Raw genomic sequence first — 17,124 nt, forward strand, 5'->3', positions numbered from 1 at the left:
ACAAGTTGAGTTTTGTTTTGTGTCTTAATGTTTCCTTACCAAGGCGAGTTTGGGGAAAATCAGGAAAATTTGGGGAAAATCAGGAAAATGTACAATTTCTACGGCTGTCCCTCTAAAAGCAGCAACTTGATATTTGGTTAATTAAAAAAAACCCCTCTCTCTATCATGCACTTGAAGTTAGTTTTGTGTCTTATTCTCTTCAGACTCTGCTTAATGAATCGTACTCGACTTTAACTATTGGCCATTAGCTGTCACGCTGTGATTCACTGTTTAATCTGGAAAGCATTTTGCTGCAGTTACAGAGACTTAAAAACAAGACACATTTTTCATTAAAACACTCACAGCCCCCGAGACGCCAGTGCCTGAAAGCCGAGATCATCAGCACCGCCACGTGCTGCTTCCTCTGCAAGGCAGACAGGACCACACCCAAGCATTCGCCAGGCCATGGAAGTAATCACCTCCCCCCTTCCCCCCCCCGCTACACTCCAGGAGCCTGGGCGCTCCAGCTCGCGCAGCCTCCCAGACATTTCTCAACACCACCGGTCCCCACCCCTGTCGTTTGAACTGAAATCAGCCAGCGTGTGATTCTTCCCCCCGCCAGGAGCTCAGCAACGGCTTTGGCAGAAGAGAAATTTGCAAAGAAGGAAAACTTGCTTAAAGTGCCCAGTCCCACCTCCGTGACTTACTGCTCAGAGGGCCAGGAGCCAGGACCCTCCATTCATGCTCTTCGCATCCTCCCCCATCTATCTGCTGTGTTCAGGCCGCCCACGGCCCCTAGCTGAGGCACAGACACAGGTGAGCAAGCGGGATGACAGGACATAGCACAGCACAGAAAAGGAGCAAGACCAACAGCGAGAGAGTGGGGGATGGAATGACAGGAGGATCCCCGTCCTGAGCAGAATGGGGGAAAGGACGTGAGGCCTGACTGGGGCACGAGCATCCTTCTCGGGGGGCTGGATTGTCAGCTAGGGCAGCATCCTCCTCATCCAAAGCCGTGTGCTGGAGGAATGGCAGTGTCCGGGCACCCCGGTGATGGGCACACCACCAGAACTGGGCGCAACGGCGGAACGCGGGGGTTAAGGCGAAGTCCCCGGACACGGTAGCTCATCTCGGGTCATTCTTGCCACCCATAGAGAACAGGCCGCGTTTCTTAACCAACGGGCTCATCACCCTCTCAGTTCAGATCAGGTTCACGCCCAAGAGAAGAGCCGCTCCTGAAGACTAGCTTGGGTGTCACATTTCTGGAAATCGTCGATGCTTCTTAAAGAGAAAGGGCCGATCTGGTTTTTTAAGTGATCACAGAGGGGAGACGAATTGCAGGAGCAGCTGCAGCAGCCAGGTATTTGCAGTGTGCAGATCAGGCATCTCCCCTTCACACCGCTGTTGACATGGATGGTCTGGGGCAGCAGCTAGCCCGGACCCTGGGGAAGGAACAAGCCCAAAAGGCTGCTGGCAGAGCAAGGCTGAGGGGTGGGGGGTAGGAGGGCAGCCCGGAGCGTGTCTGTGCGCATTGCAGGGCATGAGGGGCAGGGTACTCACGGCCTGGCGCCGTATCACAGGGCGGAGCAGAGAGGGACACATGCCACGTGCTGTGACCTGTGTGCTTGGGGGCCCTGCCTCCTGGCGGGGACGCAACCAGCCCCAGGATGCCGCTGTGCAGCTTGGCTGCCTCCCTGTTCTGAGAGGGCAGAGCCCACCGCGATTGTGCCAACACGACAGCAGCTGCCGGAAGCTGGGCCTGGGCGACGGGAGGGAGCACTGATCATTGCCCCGTTGGGTTCATTCCCGCTGAAGCACCTGGCGCCGGCCGTTGCCCGAGAGGGGACTGGGCTAGATGGCCCATTGGTTGGACGCGGTATGGCCATTCTTATCCAAGGCTCTAACGAGGCTGTATTACCAATAACGCCCACCCGGGGGTCTGCCCTCTCAGCTCCCCCCAACACCTCCCAGGAGGCGCGCCTGCCACATTGCCCTTGCTCGCTGCCCCCCGCCCGGAGACCCTCTATTAGCATCTCCCTGTCACAGTCTTTGCGGGTGCTGAGAAGCCCAGCGATGGCTGAAGCTGTGGCTGGAGCCCTGGATGACACACGTCCCAGCTCAGGGGCAGCAGGATGGTACGTGGGGATGAAGGCGACCAAGTCACCTGCTCGCCTGACACAGGGCAGCGCCCATGTGCCTGGCCCAGGGACTCCCGGTCTTTGTTCTCACCCTTCCTTGTGCACCCAGGGCAGGACTAAGCACCCCATGAGAAGGAACCACCCCACAGCCCCACCCTCCCGCAGGAGACACAGGGGCAGCAACACAGGGACCTCCAGAGCATGGAGTCTTGGCAATAACACCCCACTGAGATGCACGGTGCAGCTCCCAGAGCTGTTGTGTCAGGCTGCCCACAGACTCAGGCAGGCAGCACCGCACCAGTTACCCTGGGTTTCTATTTCCAAGCTTCCCTTCACAGCCACAAAAGCTAAAACTTTCATTTAAAAGAAAAGGCAAGTGGGTAGTCTGAACTCATCAGGTGACTCCAGGAGCTGGGGCCTTCAGCACAGAGATCTACAGTGTGCCTATCTTAATCTGGCCTGGCCTGAATCAGGTGCTGTTGAGCTGGCAAGGAGGGTGTGGTGGTACAGGGAGCCTGGACTCGGGGACCTGCTTCTCTCCCAGGTTTGCCAGCCCCCTTCAGGATGAGACTCACCTGTTTTACAGGCTTCCATGTGGGCTGGGACTGACGGGTTGAGGCTAGGAGAGTGTTTTAATGGGGACTTCTGGGGTTGGGGAGGTTTTGCCTTTCCAGGAGGCCTGGGTCTCATCTGCAGCTCCTATTTTCAATGGCTGTAACGTGCAGAGTGTTTGATGGGTACCCTGGGAAATCTAAATATATGAACACACACTAAAAATGTGTGTGCTAAAAATAGACACCCAAGTCAGGGCTGCTTGGGGGCAACCTCAGCCTGAGATGGGAAGTGGGGGGTAACACAGGGATTATTTTACAGACCCCTGGTGAAATCCAGCCGCATTTGCTAAAAATACACTTGGAATATTGAAAACGTGGCTATTTCTGCAGAAGATACACTAGCTCCCTCTCTTTTTTGACTGCCATGGCAACCCAACCATCCTCAAGGGTATAAATATACATTCAGCCAAATGCCTCTTTTCAGGCACAACCGGCACAAGTCCGAACCCTCAAATATGCATCATCTCAGACAAACCCTCCTGGGACACTCATTCTTTTGCACAAGACAAACATTAATTTTGACCCCTTACAGAGAGGGGAAATCATTGCCCTTTAAAAGGATGCAAGGCAAGGTGCTATAATTAGACTCCTTGTGAATAAACCCAAGCCAGGAACCTGAATCCATCCAGAACACTAACCCCCTTAGCATTTCACTTTCACATTCCTTATGCAGGACACCTTGATTTCAGGCCTCCTGGACTTCTTTGGCAGCCTATCACCTATTTTGGCAGCACACAACAGTGTAAGCAGATGGATTCCCTTGCACAGTCGCAAATCTATACAAAGGAAGCAGTGAAACATGCTTTCCAAAGCATGGAAACCTCACCACTTGCATGATTTCAACCCGGCTGGGCAGAGCACTGAAGAACGCATTGAAGGGAAAGATTCAACCCATGCAGAAGGAGGAACTAGAAAGGACCCTAGACATCTTTCCTACCTCTAGCGTGGGGTTATTAGGCAAGTGGAAAATGAGGTGTTTTCATTTGTGCACTACAATTTCATCAATACTCCCCTTCACCGAGAAATACTATTAACAATTCTGTACTTGTACCCAGAATACAGGATATCCGGCGTTTCTGGATTTTACCAATAAAAGCTGGTAAGACGACGTCAAAGATTACGCCAGGAGAGAAAGGAGGGTTGTGATTACGATGCTGAGTGGGGCTCAGGAGATCTATGTTCAACTCCTGCCACTGTCACAGTTTCCAAGTGACTTTGGGACAGTCACAGGCTCCCCGTGTCTCAGGTCGGAAGATCAGGGACCGCGATGCTCTCTGACGCATACCCCTTTTGTGTCTTATGTATTTAAGCTGTAAAATCTTTGGGGCAGGAGCTGTTTTGCTATGCACAGTTGGTACAGTACTAAGCCTCGATATTGCAGGGCCTCCGAGCACTCCTGGAACATTGCTATAAATCATTTCCCAGTTTGTGTTTAAATGAGCTCGGAGAATAACCAATTTTAGCTATTTAACATTCCTTTTTTGTTTTTCAGCTTTCCCATTGGATTATGTCCCCAAATGTGCTGTTGAAAGGTTAAATATATTCAGCGACAGAGAGAACAGGAAGATGAAGTTTGCAACTTTTTGTTTTCTGTAGGTTAAGCAAGGGACCCTTTTCTGAGCTGAAAAATGTAACAGGGAGTGAAATTTAGACTAAGATACCTTCAGTGCTTTCCCCCCTCCAAACTGAATTGAAATAGAGCTTGTAGGGAACTCAAAGTCTGCATAAAATAAACGCTGGATTTCAGAAAAGAAAAAAATATCAATTAAAATCCAACTCTATTTAATTCCATTTCCACGGCTTGCTTTTCTGGTTGGACAGACTAGGTCATCCAGGAATCCTAGGATCAGAGCCCTAGGCCCTTCATAAGGAAGTACTACAGCTAATATAGACATTTATGGTGCCCCCCCATCCCCTTCTGCCGGTCCCTGACTGCCAGGATGCTCACAAAAGCTAGAAATGGAAGACAGTCAGTGGATCGTGCAGTCCAGGTTGGTCAATCACCCCCCCGTGTGAGAGAGGTGTACTTGTGTGTGTGTGTGTCACTTTTCCCCGTGTTGGTGGGGATAGGGTGTGTGTGTCATCTCTTCCCGTGGGGATGGGGTGGAGGGTGTCACCCCTCCCTGTGTGAGCCCTAAAGCCTAAAAGATAAGAAGGCAAATAAAAAGAACCCAACTCCGCAGTATTTCTTTTTAACAGGGGCTCAGTCAGCTTGATGCTAATTTGAATGTTTGTACTTCATGGTTCTGACTGATTGCCGTTGAACTTGCTTGAATACGAGTAATTTTACCAGTTGTCCCATATTCAGCATAGAGAAATATAGTCATCTTATGCAAATGAAGAAGGTTGAAAACCACTGCTTTGTGTCCTACAAGATAGCCGATCCCAAGTTCTCTCCCCAGCGGTTTCAACCAGTTTGGCTGAGATCGCTTCTCAGAAGCTCGAGTCCCCTGGCAGCTTATCCTCACAGACTGAAGGAATAGCTAGGGTCATCTGTACCCAAGCTGCAGTTTCAAAAGTTCATTTCCTGACCCCGAAATAGGATAACTCCTGCTGGTGTTGCTTTCTAGGGTGAGAGAGTTTAAGGCCAGAAGGCACCATCTAGATCACATAGTCTGACTTCCTGTGTATCCCAGGACACCAGCCCTACCCTGCACCCGCCCACTAAACTCAACATGGAAACGGGAAACGGGAAACGGGGCCAAAGCGTTACAGCCCCCAGGAGACTCGACTGATACATGTAAGGATACGATTTACCTCCATGACTCCTTCGGCGTCAGCCCGTGTGACAGGGGCAGGAAACAGGCTTGAGCGACAGCTCGGGATTTGCTTCCTGAGGCACTGACGAGGCATCTGCCTTTTATTTAGGGGCCCAAAGCTGGAGCTTCTGAGCAAGGGAGGGCAGAGGGCCCCATCAGTCCCCCCATGATGCTCCAGGACAAGCCTGTGACAGAGGCTAGGACCAGAGAAGCTGCGGGTGCGGTTTGGCCCTTCTGAATGGACTCGTTATCCCAGAAGAGATGGAGTTTTGATTTAGCTTTGAGAGACTGGTGAGGGAAACTGAGGCAGGGCCTGCAGTACTGTGGCAACAAGGCAAGGCCCTCTCACTCTTACCAAGTGCCGGTATAAGCAGGTCAGTCGCTGGCCAGCGACCTGCACTCCGGTCACATGCTACACACAAGGGCAACAGGGCCACTCTTCCTGCTTGATTGCGCCCCACAAGGGCTGCATCCGGAGCCGCTCTGTCTAAGGAAGCAGGGACTCGGATGAAATGGGACGCGATGCTGCCGCTCAAGAAAGGCACCTCCTCAGCACGTGGCTGGAGCACCGCAGAGAGGAACGTTCCATTGCCATGCGGCAAGGCCAAAACGTTGCAGGCCACCCAAACAGCACGGCAGCACAACAAGCCTTTGGAAGCAGAGAGCTTGGACCGGGGCCATTTATCATGACAACTAATCATGTGCAGCTTCACAGCCCAGAAACTCAGATGCTGGGAGTGAGCAGCGTTCTTCCTGGGTTTGTCTTTTCCAGTTTGCTTTTATTGCTATCAGGTTTTATTTAGTACGCAGCGATGGCAAAAAGTAACCACCGAGACTGCACTCTGGCAAGTGCCTTTCTGTATGAAAACAGCGCAGAAATGCACCGTGATGGGTATGGCTTCGCCACACACTTCGATCCCGCCGGACAAGATGGGTTTTCCCCACTTTAGGGTGTGGAGCAGCCAGCAAGGCTGGGGTTTGGGTCAGATAGGAACTGACGGGGGAAGTTAAGGGACAGAGCTGTTCCTAACGCAACCCCTCTTCACATTAATGTAGCCGTGCGTCACCCTCCTGAGCAGAGACGAGTGGTGCATTCAGTTCTGTGGTTTGATTTCCCACTCTTCTGTCCAACCACACTCGATCCCCCCCCGAGGCACAGCTTCTCACAGAGTGTGTGTGTAATGAGCTTCAGGGGCCAGTCATGGGTCCAGTTCTCCTCAACCTTTTCATTAATGACTTGGATAGTGGGTGGAAAGTGAGCTTGACACCGAGCAAGCTTGGAGGGGCTGCAAGCACTTTGGAGAGCAGGGTTAGAATTCTAGACAAGCTTGACCAATTGGAGAATTGGTCTGAATTCAGCAAGATGAAATTCAGTAAAGGCAAGGAAAAATCATGCACACAAGTACGGAACGGGGACTAACTGGCGAGGTGTAGTACAGTACAGCTGAAAACCATCTGGGGGTTGTACTGGATCACAAACTGAATGAGAGTCAACAATGTGATGCATCTGCAAAAAAGGCTGGCGTCATTCGGGGGTGTGCTAACAGGAGTGTTGTGTGCGAGCCACGGGAGGCGAGTGTCTCGGTGAGGCCCCAGCTGGAGTGCTGTGTACTTTAGAAAGGTTGTGGACAAACTGGACAGAGACCAGAGGAGAGCAACCAAAATGATAAAAGGTTTAGAAAACCTGACCTTTGAGGAAAGGTTTAAAAAACAGGGCATATTTAGTCCTGAGAAAAGAGCCCAAGGGGGAATCTGATATGTAAAGGGCTGTTATAAAGAGGACGGTGACCAATTGTTCACCATGTCAACGGAAGCAATGGGCTTAATCTGCAGCAAAAGAGATTTAGGGTCGATAGTAGGGCAGTGACGCTCTGGACCAGGCTCCCAAGGAAGGTTGTAATATCCCTGTCACTAGAGGTTTTTAAGACCAGGTTGGACAAACACCTGTCAGGGATGGTCTAGGGTTACCTGGTCTTGCCTCAGCATGGGGGTTCGACTTGGTGACCTCTCGAGGGCCCTTCCAGCCCTGCCTTTCTGTGATTTCAGCGGAGCTGGGAGTCACAGCACAGCAGCCTTGTGCCAGAGGGAGTCATTTCCTGGCTTCTCTTTAAAGCCATTCTTGAAGACACAAGGGTCGTAGCTGCTGCACTCAGCAGGCCAGTCCTAATGCTGCATACATGCTGTAACCTATTTTCCATCAAAGAGAACCCCTGCCTGTCTCACAGTCTCTCTGCCAGTCACAGCACAATGCTCCCCAGAAACCTCACATCTTGGTACAGATTCATCTCCGGGAGCCACAAGGAGCAGAGAAGCTCAGTGCAGTCAGGCCCTAAAAGAGGACACACACCTAACTATCTGTGGATAATTACCCTCCGAGAGCAAGCTGGTCTAAATGGTGACAGGCTGATCGCTCACTCCTGCTCCCAGGCAATGCCTAGACACCAGGGAAGGGTTTCCCACCTCCAGAATGAACTGCTCACAATTGCTCAAGTGCAACCATTTGTTTGCAGTTTCCTAATCTGAGCTTTAGGTCAGGCCCCACGAATCTGTGACAACTCCTGTGTTACTAATCCATAGGATGAAAGCCAATAGGATTCCTTTTGATTGCTGGGGGTATGTCCCCTCTATGTGGATAGAGACGTATCCATGTGAGTCCCATTAACATTAATGGGAATCCCATAGCTAATCCCCACACTTGGCTGAAGACTCATTCTTCCCGCTCTTGCTTCCTGCCACCAGTAACAAGAGCGCAGGTAAATGCCCAGCTAGGACTTCTCACCTTATTCTGTTTTATAATTGCCATTTAGCTGTAAGAAAAGGCAGCCGTGCCACACGGTGCAGTCCTGGGAATGAGTGATACTTGAGTGTATGAAAGATTCATTATTCACTAAAGATCTGTAATAATCCCCTAGACATCAGCTGAATTACACGTATTTAATCACCCACGAGAGCTGTTTGGGTTCCAGAACGGCTCACCCACGTACACAGTGGAAGGACAGGCTGGGGTGTAATTTGCATCAGCTCACGTCTGCAAACACATTTTAAACATGATCAAGCAAAGGGCCTTCTGCTGGGTTTGCATTTCATTCTTTCATGCAATCTCAGTTTTCCACCTGTCAATCAAGCCAAGCATTCTACACATACAAGCACCCTACTTACTGGTCCATGCATTACTGATACAGGCTGCACCCCAAACCAAGGCACCACCCCTCTTGTATGCTCTTCCTAAGGGCCACTCGTACCACCGGCCAACGCCCGTTTGCACGAGGAAACAAGTCTCCAACCCATGACTCCTCTTAGCAACATCTCCCAACATCATCCCTGCTTCCTGCAAGCACTAAATTAGGGGGAAACCAAGCAGATAATGAGAAAGGAAAGTTAAAATACACAGGGATTTAAGAAAATAACTCACTGAAAAAATAACACAAAGGAGAAAGTTATTCATTTCCTATCTGCATGTCCAAGCCATGAATGTATAGGACAGCGGTCAGCAACCTTTCAGAAGTGGTGTGCCGAGTGTTCGTTTATTCACTCTATTTGAAGGTTTCGCGTGCCGGTCATACATGTTAACCTTTTTAGAAGGTCTCTCTCTCTAAGTCTATATTATATAACTAAACTATTGTTATATGTAAAGTAAACAAGGTTTTTAAAATGTTTAAGAAGCTTCACTTAAAATTAAATTAAAATGCGGATCTTCTCAGGTTAGTGCAGTGGTTCTTAACCGGGGGTGCACGCACCCTTCGGGGGCGTGAGACATGCAAGATTTTTGTAGAAGGTAAATCATCAGACACACAAACTAAGCACAGGCACGTAAGTACAACTACTTTGTTTCATCAAACCTGCGTGTTTATTAACATTATACATTTTTAACGATTACTGTAATATACAAAGTTTTTAAGTTTTCAAGTTTTTAAGCTAATTGTAGTGTAATTTTTGATAAGGGCTGTAGTGTGTTGGGCCCAGGCCAGGAGCAGAGCCTAGGGCTGGCTGCTGGTACCCCAATCCGGCAGGAGGGCTGAGCAGGGCCAGAGGCCTGGACCCCGGCTGGAATCCCAGACCAGCAGCAAGGTGAGCGGAGCTGGTGGCTGGTATCCCAGGCTGGCAGCAGGCTGAGCGGAGCAGATGGCTGGGACCCCGGCTGGCAGGGGACCAGCAGCTGGAACTCCAGACCGTCAGCGGGCTGAGCAGGGTCGGCGGACAGAACCCCAGACTGGCAGCGGGCTGAGCCGGGGTCCCGGCCATCGGCCCCGCTCAACCTGCTGCCGGCCTGGGGTTCTGTTCACCCAGGCAGGCAGCGGGCTGAGTGGGGCCGGTGGCCGGGACCCCGGCTTGCAGCAGCGTGCCAGTAAAAATCAGCTCGCATGCTGCAGGTTGCCGACCCCTGGTACAGAACAACCAAAAGCACAGAAACTAGTGGTCAGAGAGGGTGGATTCACACAGGGCTGATTGTGGGATCTGTAGGAGAGGTACAGGATTCTTCATGGCGTTTCCAGAGAAATCTGATTCTCTGCAAAGCCTGCAGAGTGAGTCCTGCTATACCTTGGCATTCTCCACCCTCCTTGGCCAGCGGCTGACTGGCACAGAATGGGATACAGTCTAGCCTGGCACGTCTAAGTTCCTGGCTCCAAGGCAGTAGGTTGGTTCAAAAGCTGTTATCAGACAACTAATCTGGGGTCTGCCCAGGCAAGATTTCCCCATGATTTCAGAAGGCTGGAGCTGAAACCAAGAACAGCTTCAACAGAAGGCCAGAACTTTGGGAGTTATACTCTCTCTGCACACACACACCGGAAAGGGCCTTCCTTGGACTGAGTTAAAGATGGGACAAGTCGTTCAGGGAAGGCAGAGTGGGAGTGGGGGCAGGGCTGTTCCTCGTTAGGATTTGAGAGGGTGGCAGGAGAACACAACCCGTGGCAGCCCAGGTGAAGATGCCAATTTTGTTCCTAATGTCCCTTTAGTGCTAAGTTAACACTGTGCCCCCAGTGATTGCCTGGCTCACAGAAAGGGCCAGTTTCATGCTTATGAGAGAAACACACATTTTTGGGTCTCTTTGCTCTCTGTCAGGAAACTCCACTTATCACGCATTAATAACTTCACCTTTCCAAGGCGGGCAACTACGGAGCCAATTGGACTATGCACATCCTGTTAAAAAGGGAGTCTCCTCGTCCCCAGAAGGTTGCTATGAGGTTCTGAACCTCTCAGCAAAGCGAAGTGCTTGTAACTCTCCCTGCGCAGCACTGACAAACCCTCTCAAACCGCAGCTGTTTGGAAGCTAGTGGGGCAAGGCTCTTCAGTGCTGTCCTCAGCAGATGGAGGAATGCGGCTCCTCTCACGCGGCCGGCAGCACATGCGTGAACCGTGAGACATTTGGCTCTGTGAAAAATCACATTACTGGGAATCATTTTTCAGAAAGAAAAATGGAGGAAAATCAACAGTGGCTTTTCCACCTTCTGCAGCAGCTATGAGAAGCGACACAAGAACCTGTTGTATTCTCCTAGCTCGGTAACAGACTCCAACATCCACCGGCCCGCTCTGGAAGCTGGATAGGACTTGGAAACCTGAACTGCGGCAGAGCAGGGGGAAGGAGGGGAGGTGCTTACTCCTGCTCTCCACTCTCCGGAGCCATGTCTTTAGTTATATTTCTGTGGCACCTACAGGCCCCAAACGAGCGTGGCGTCCCACGGTGCAAATGAGTAAAGCAAAGACGGGCACTGTCTGGAGAGCTCAAAGGCAAGAGTTAGGGCAAGATGCCACCGGTGGTCAGACAGACAAACATGGGAGGGGCAGCTTCAAGGGAGCCACTCCAGATTTACACCAGTGAAGTAACGGAAGAATCTGGCCCCAAGACCCCAACAATAAACTTAAAAGCATTTTTGTCGCCAAACCTGAGAGCCGGGCCAGGTGCCTCTCGGCATATGGAGCAGCATCTCCATCGCTCCCCTTTTCTCCTCATCGGCTCTGAGGGCAGCCACTCCGGCAATGCTCCCCAAGGCTGGCCGGACGGGTGAGCTGCTGCACCCATCAGGTGCTAGGAAGTACTAAAAGGACAGCAGTCACTGCCGGCCACAGGAAGCCCACGGGCCGTAGCTCTGCCAAGTTTGCCACCTTCAGCTGCTTCGAGCCAGAGATCCAGAATCCCCCGCTGAGCATCACTTCCCCCGACTGAGGGCAGCAGGAGAAATCCCAGAGCAGGGGTCTGGCAATTATTTGACTAGGGCAGCAAGACAAAGCCAGCCATCCAGACCAAAGGGGGTGAGAAGAGACAAGACCAAGCAGATCTTCTAGTAAATGTTGCCTCCCTTTCCAATACCCTGAAGCCAGAAAACCACCGCCACTGGCATGCCGCATTCAAAAAAACCAAAATGCTTTTGCCCTCTGGCTGCTCTCGTTATGGACACGAGACAGAGCTGTAGTTACTCTGTGGTGCGTGGCCATTGCGTCACCTGGGCTAGATTAGTATTGAGCGGATACAGCTGCTGGTTTTACAGATCTCATGAAATATTAAACATAAATGATGCCAATCTTATCCTCGCTGAAAACACACCCCCAAGAGGCTAACGAACACAGCGACCGTTGTTATGCCGTCACTGCCCCGGCGCTTTAACTCAAGAAGCGAGGAAGAGAAACAACAGGCACAAAAGCTCTCCTCCAAATGAGCGTAACGTCCTTTGCAAAAATGCAACGCCATGGAAGGCCTGAGTTCAGGCCCCTGGACTTGAGGGCCAGCAGGGGCGGCTGCCAAGCCCTGAGGAAGGGAGAGAGTCTGATCATTTTAGGCTGAGCTCTGGCTGAAATTCATGTAACACTCATGGAAATCATCTTCAGGTCTCCTCAGCAAAGGTCCTTGCAATGAGGTGCCTTTAGTGAGGTGAGGAAATGGGGCAGGATCCTCGAGGGTGTCACTGAATAGTAGGGAAAGACACTATTGCAGTTCATCAAAATGACCATCCAGTGTCCTGGGCTGGTGGTGTCTTCCTCTCGCCGCATCCGGTCTGAAAGAGACGGTCAAGAAATACCTTCTCGTGACTTGGGCATATCTACGGTAGCCCTTTAGGATGCTTTGATTCTGCAGCCAGGAGTAATGAAACAGCTGAATGAGACTGCTCTCCTCTGTAAAGTGCTTTGAGATGTACTGATGAAAGGCTCTCGGTAAGAGCCGGGTATTATTGTTATAATAAAGCAGCTTATTCCCATCTTAATATATGCTGCAAACTGCCATATACACAAATGTGTTTCATGTGTGCCTAGAGAATAGAGGATAACCCCAAGGTTGTAACAGACTCCTCATGGTCATTTACTTGAAACTACTTCCAGTCCAGACAAAATAGCGGCTAAATAGTGCTGGGGTAGACAGATATTAAGTTAGATCTAACTAAATTCACTAGGTGCAACCTCTTCTTTCTGTGGTTCACATGGGTATGAATAAAGATACACAGTGTGTGGAAGCTGCCAAGAATACAGACTTGCTGTTTGTTTGTTTGTTTTTGGAGGGGAAGGCCCAGAAAAAGAGTAGAAAGAAATATTTTAAAATGACAGGCTTTTAAGAAACAAATGTTACTTATTTCAGACAGAGAGGCGGAGAGGAGGCCTTCTTTCCTGCATGTGGCTACTAACCAAAACTGCCAAAGCTCTGATGTATTTTAATGCAATGCCCATTGCAGCGGCATCAGGGCACTGGAACAATTCAAAGTCATCATAGCCTCTCAACCAGAGGCAACCAGTTCACGTCACTACAGAGCCAAATCCTGCATCTCTGCAGTGTTCATGCTCCCACTGCAGGGAAACGGATCTGAAGGTTTTCACCCCCATGTCTGCTCTGAAATGTAATTAACAGACTGGCTAAGCCAAAAAAAGGTGAATCCAAGTGATTTTAGAGTATAGATCATGAAGAGCTTTTACCAAAGCCCATTTTCACTTGCAGCAGATTATGGCATGCTCAGAAGGGTCCCTATTTTCAGCTCCAGACAGGGGAGGGAAACTCTATTCTCAACAGCACCGTTGTAACCAGCACAGCAGGGAGCCTCATCTCATCCTCACCTGTCCACATGTGTGAGGTGTCACCTAGGCTGCAAGAGGAATTCAATTTGCACACTAGATAAGCAGAGAGTCATTGCTGGCTGAGGAGCACACTAGGTGTAGGAAAGTCTGGTCAGAACCAAAGTTTAGGCTGACATTCATTTTTCAAGCCGGGTGGACTAAACTGCAATCTACACTGCAGAGGTGCTGTGAGAACGCTGACTACAGCAAGAACAGCTGCCGGCTCGTATCTGATTACTGGAGCATTTAACGATGGAGTTTACGGCAGGATGTTCCATTTGGACACACACAGCACTACGATTATCTGTGGCATCTATTCTTGTAACCTGCCTCGTGGGCTGTGTTTACTGGTGGCAGACTCTGCGTCTCTGGGGTCGGTGAAAAGGCTGCCACACACCTCCGAGTCCTTGTTTCTACCCTGGAATCCTTGCTGAAGCCCGGACAACGCCTCTGGGCAAGGCCAACACCAGACAAGCATGGTGGAAGTTTTTGTGATTCTAGCGGGCCAATTCCTGGAATCACAGGAGTTACAGATGGAAATGACCTGTTAGATCTTCCAGTCCCTCTCTGCAGACACAGGACTCTTCCCAACTGTACCTCTTCTAGGGTTCCCTCTAGTTTTAAGCTCACCAAGTGGCAGTACCCTCTACCCCTTCCACTGCAAAGATAAGGGCACCACCCGCCCCCTTGCACAGGGCTTTGAGATCTGCGGGGGGAAACAGAGTTGTCGTCTATTCAAGGCCGGAAGGGACTAGAATCATCCAGTCTGATCCCCTGTAGAACACAGGCAGGGGTTTCACTCCGGGACCTGGTGTCGAGCCCAATAGCTGAGCATGCGATACAAGTATTATTCGTATGTTGTTCCGCAGCCCGAGAGAGCTCACTGCTATTAATATTCGTAAACACCCTCCTTCCTCCCGCATCACACCAACAATTCCTACACCTCCTCGGCGAACTATCACACCTCGCCTGGATTTATCCAAGCCGTACATCCGTAGTTGTATTTACTCTACACTCCTCAGCCCAGCCCCTCGCCTGAGTGTCTCTGAACTCCCACCAGTTTGCCAATATTTCCCAGAAACACAATGCCCAGAACGACCTCTCGGCTAGATGTGATTGCACCAGAGCAGCCACTGGCTCCTTCCTCCGTGCCTTGCTGTCTCTTCACGTGCAGCCCCAAAGTAACCTGGCCCGCTTGGCAGCCACACCACAGCACAAACTCCTGTCTCACTGGTTGCCTTCCATCACCCCAAGGGTTTGCTCAGCATTTCTGCTTTCCAGCACAAACATTCAAATGACACCCCACTGCATTCCTCTCTCCTCCCCATGTTTAGCTCACTTCATTGGATATGGTTTTAATCTTTCCATGCCCCGTTTTTTATTTCTCTGTCCTCAAGGATATTCTCAAATGCTCCCAATTAATATAATTGGTACCTTTCATTAAGCTGCTGTTCACTCTCTTCTAGATCATTCATGAAAATGTTAAACAAGAACACACCTAGCACTGATTTCTATAGCACCAGATTGCTCCCCCCAATTCAATACATGGCCAGTTAGCATTGCTCTTTGTTGGTGGCCTTTTAGCCTGTTTTTACTGCACTGGAGTGTGTTTTGTGATGAGCAGAGCAATGGCTGCATTATAAAACAAACAGAACCACATTTAAATGCCTAATTTGTTTACCCCCCCACACACACACACCTCCCAAATAATAAACCTTTACATTTTACAGTTATTAAGGGAAATCTGAGTTGCTGTTATTTAGCTCCAATGTGTTAAGCCCTTGAGGGAGGAGTAATGAGAGGAAATCAGGAATGGGAAGTTTTAAGACAAAAATGAGATTTTTTTGGCTGTAGAAGAATCACCCATGGAAATGACAGAAACCCCATTACCTGAATCCTTTAATGCTAGATCAGACAAATAACGAGACTGTGTAAAAGAGGGGACTACAGTGCCATGGGAGGACAGTCTGAAAAGGCCTTTTTAGCATCTAACTTCTCCAATTCCAAACCATGTCTCTGTGGTTATGAATAATTCAACTCTGCCGTCCCAGTGGCTCAAGATGCAATAATTTGGGTGTCAAAATCAAGTGCTGGTTGATGTGCCGCAGGGACCTGCAGAAATTAGAGCCTCTCCTTGTTCTGTATAAGAAACCTCACTAATATTGCCAAACACCAGGCTGTTTGGTTGTGAATACAGAGGACTTCATGGAAGACATTTCAGACCAACTAATTTAGTTTGAGCGGGGGAGATGTGGGAGCTGGATGGGAAGTGTCCCTTTTTCATTTTGAAGGCTGTTGGTATTTCTAAGGCCTGCTGGTCTCACCGACAGGTCTGGAGTATTAGGCTATTTTGCAGCCTCAGCGGAAAATGAGCCCATTTTCTGGCAATGGGAGTAGAGGAGCAGAGAAGGTAGAGATGGACAAGACCTGTTAGAGCATCCACTCCCGCCCCCTGCAATTGCAGGACAGGATCCCGCATCGAAAGCCGTACACCACGGAGAGCGTCAGGGACGCCGCCGACCTGCCAGGCTCGGTGACAGGTGCGTGTGATGCGCCCTGCCTGGGCACGCAGCCCCTCCGCCCACTTGGTCCCTGCCAGCAAACAAAGGCTGGGAACACACCCGGCTCCTGGTCTCCTCTCGGAGGCAGATACGGTCCCTGCCGCAGGGGAGGAAGCCAGAGAAGTACAGACCCTTTCCAAACATTTTTTTTTTAAAAATCTCTCTGGAAAGTAGCTGAAACCCCGTTTAGGAAGCGAAATCCAGCCGGTTACTGGATTTTCTACAGCCAGGGGATTGACCTGCACGCAGGGATCCGGCCCCTGATTTACAGGGGAAGGGAAACCGTCCGCCAAAGCCCGGACAAACCCCGGGGCTCCCGGGCAGGGAAGGCAGGCCGGGGCAGGGCTCGGTTTCCAGGCTGGGGGGTTCCCAGGCGGCAGTCGGGCAGGGTCGATGGCTGGGGAGGGCAGAGGGTCCGGGCGAGGGGAAGTCTCCGGGGTAGCCCTGGGGGCCCCCCCGGGTAAGGCGGGCGCCCGGAGGGGCAGGGCTCGGTGCACGCCCCCCAGCACCGCGGAGAGGGGCGCACAGCCTGGCCCCCCCGCCCAGCCCCGTGCTGCGGGGGGCTCGGTGGGGCGCAGCCCCCCGGCGGGCTCCCCACCGCTCCGGCTCTTACCTGGCGGGGCTGGAGCAGCGCGCAGCCGGCTGTCCCGGCGGCCGGGCTCCGGCTCCGGCTCCGCTCCGGCTCGGGGCGGGCAGGGCGCATGCCTGGCCGCGCTCCCGGCTCCGAGCCCCCTCCCGCGCCGGGGCGGGGCGGGATTCCCCGGGCGGGTCCCTGCGGGCGGAGCGTGTCCCCCGCCGGGCGCCGCAGAGAGCGGGGAGCTCGGCCAGGGCAGCCGGGAGGAGCCGGGGGGCGCCCGGCCGGGACCACAGGGGGGCCGGGAGCCCTGGACCGGCCTGGAACCGCGGGGTGATGGGACTGCCCCAGCCAGGGGGTGCGCAGCCCCCCAGCGCCCCTCGTCCCAGCCCCTGGGTGTGTCCGGCGGGGGGTGGTTGGGGGGGCAGCGCCCCACATCCCAGCCCCTGGGTGTGTCCGGCGGGG

General features: G+C 51.7%; 1 protein-coding gene across 2 annotated transcripts in view; it reads right to left on the minus strand.

Annotated features, from left to right (window-relative positions):
- The window catches only part of GPR153 (G protein-coupled receptor 153), a 45,458-nt gene extending 28,686 nt beyond the window's left edge, over positions 1-16,772 (minus strand). For both annotated transcript variants that reach the window (XR_012155513.1, XM_073316249.1), the window contains exon 1: positions 16,699-16,772. The gene's annotated coding sequence lies outside the window, so the exon portion shown is untranslated. The remainder of the gene's footprint in view (positions 1-16,698) is intronic.
- Between the last annotated feature and the right edge of the window lie 352 nt (positions 16,773-17,124).

Source organism: Lepidochelys kempii, chromosome 18 (assembly GCF_965140265.1).
Source record: "Lepidochelys kempii isolate rLepKem1 chromosome 18, rLepKem1.hap2, whole genome shotgun sequence".
In the NCBI taxonomy this organism is placed as follows: Eukaryota; Metazoa; Chordata; order Testudines; family Cheloniidae; genus Lepidochelys; species Lepidochelys kempii.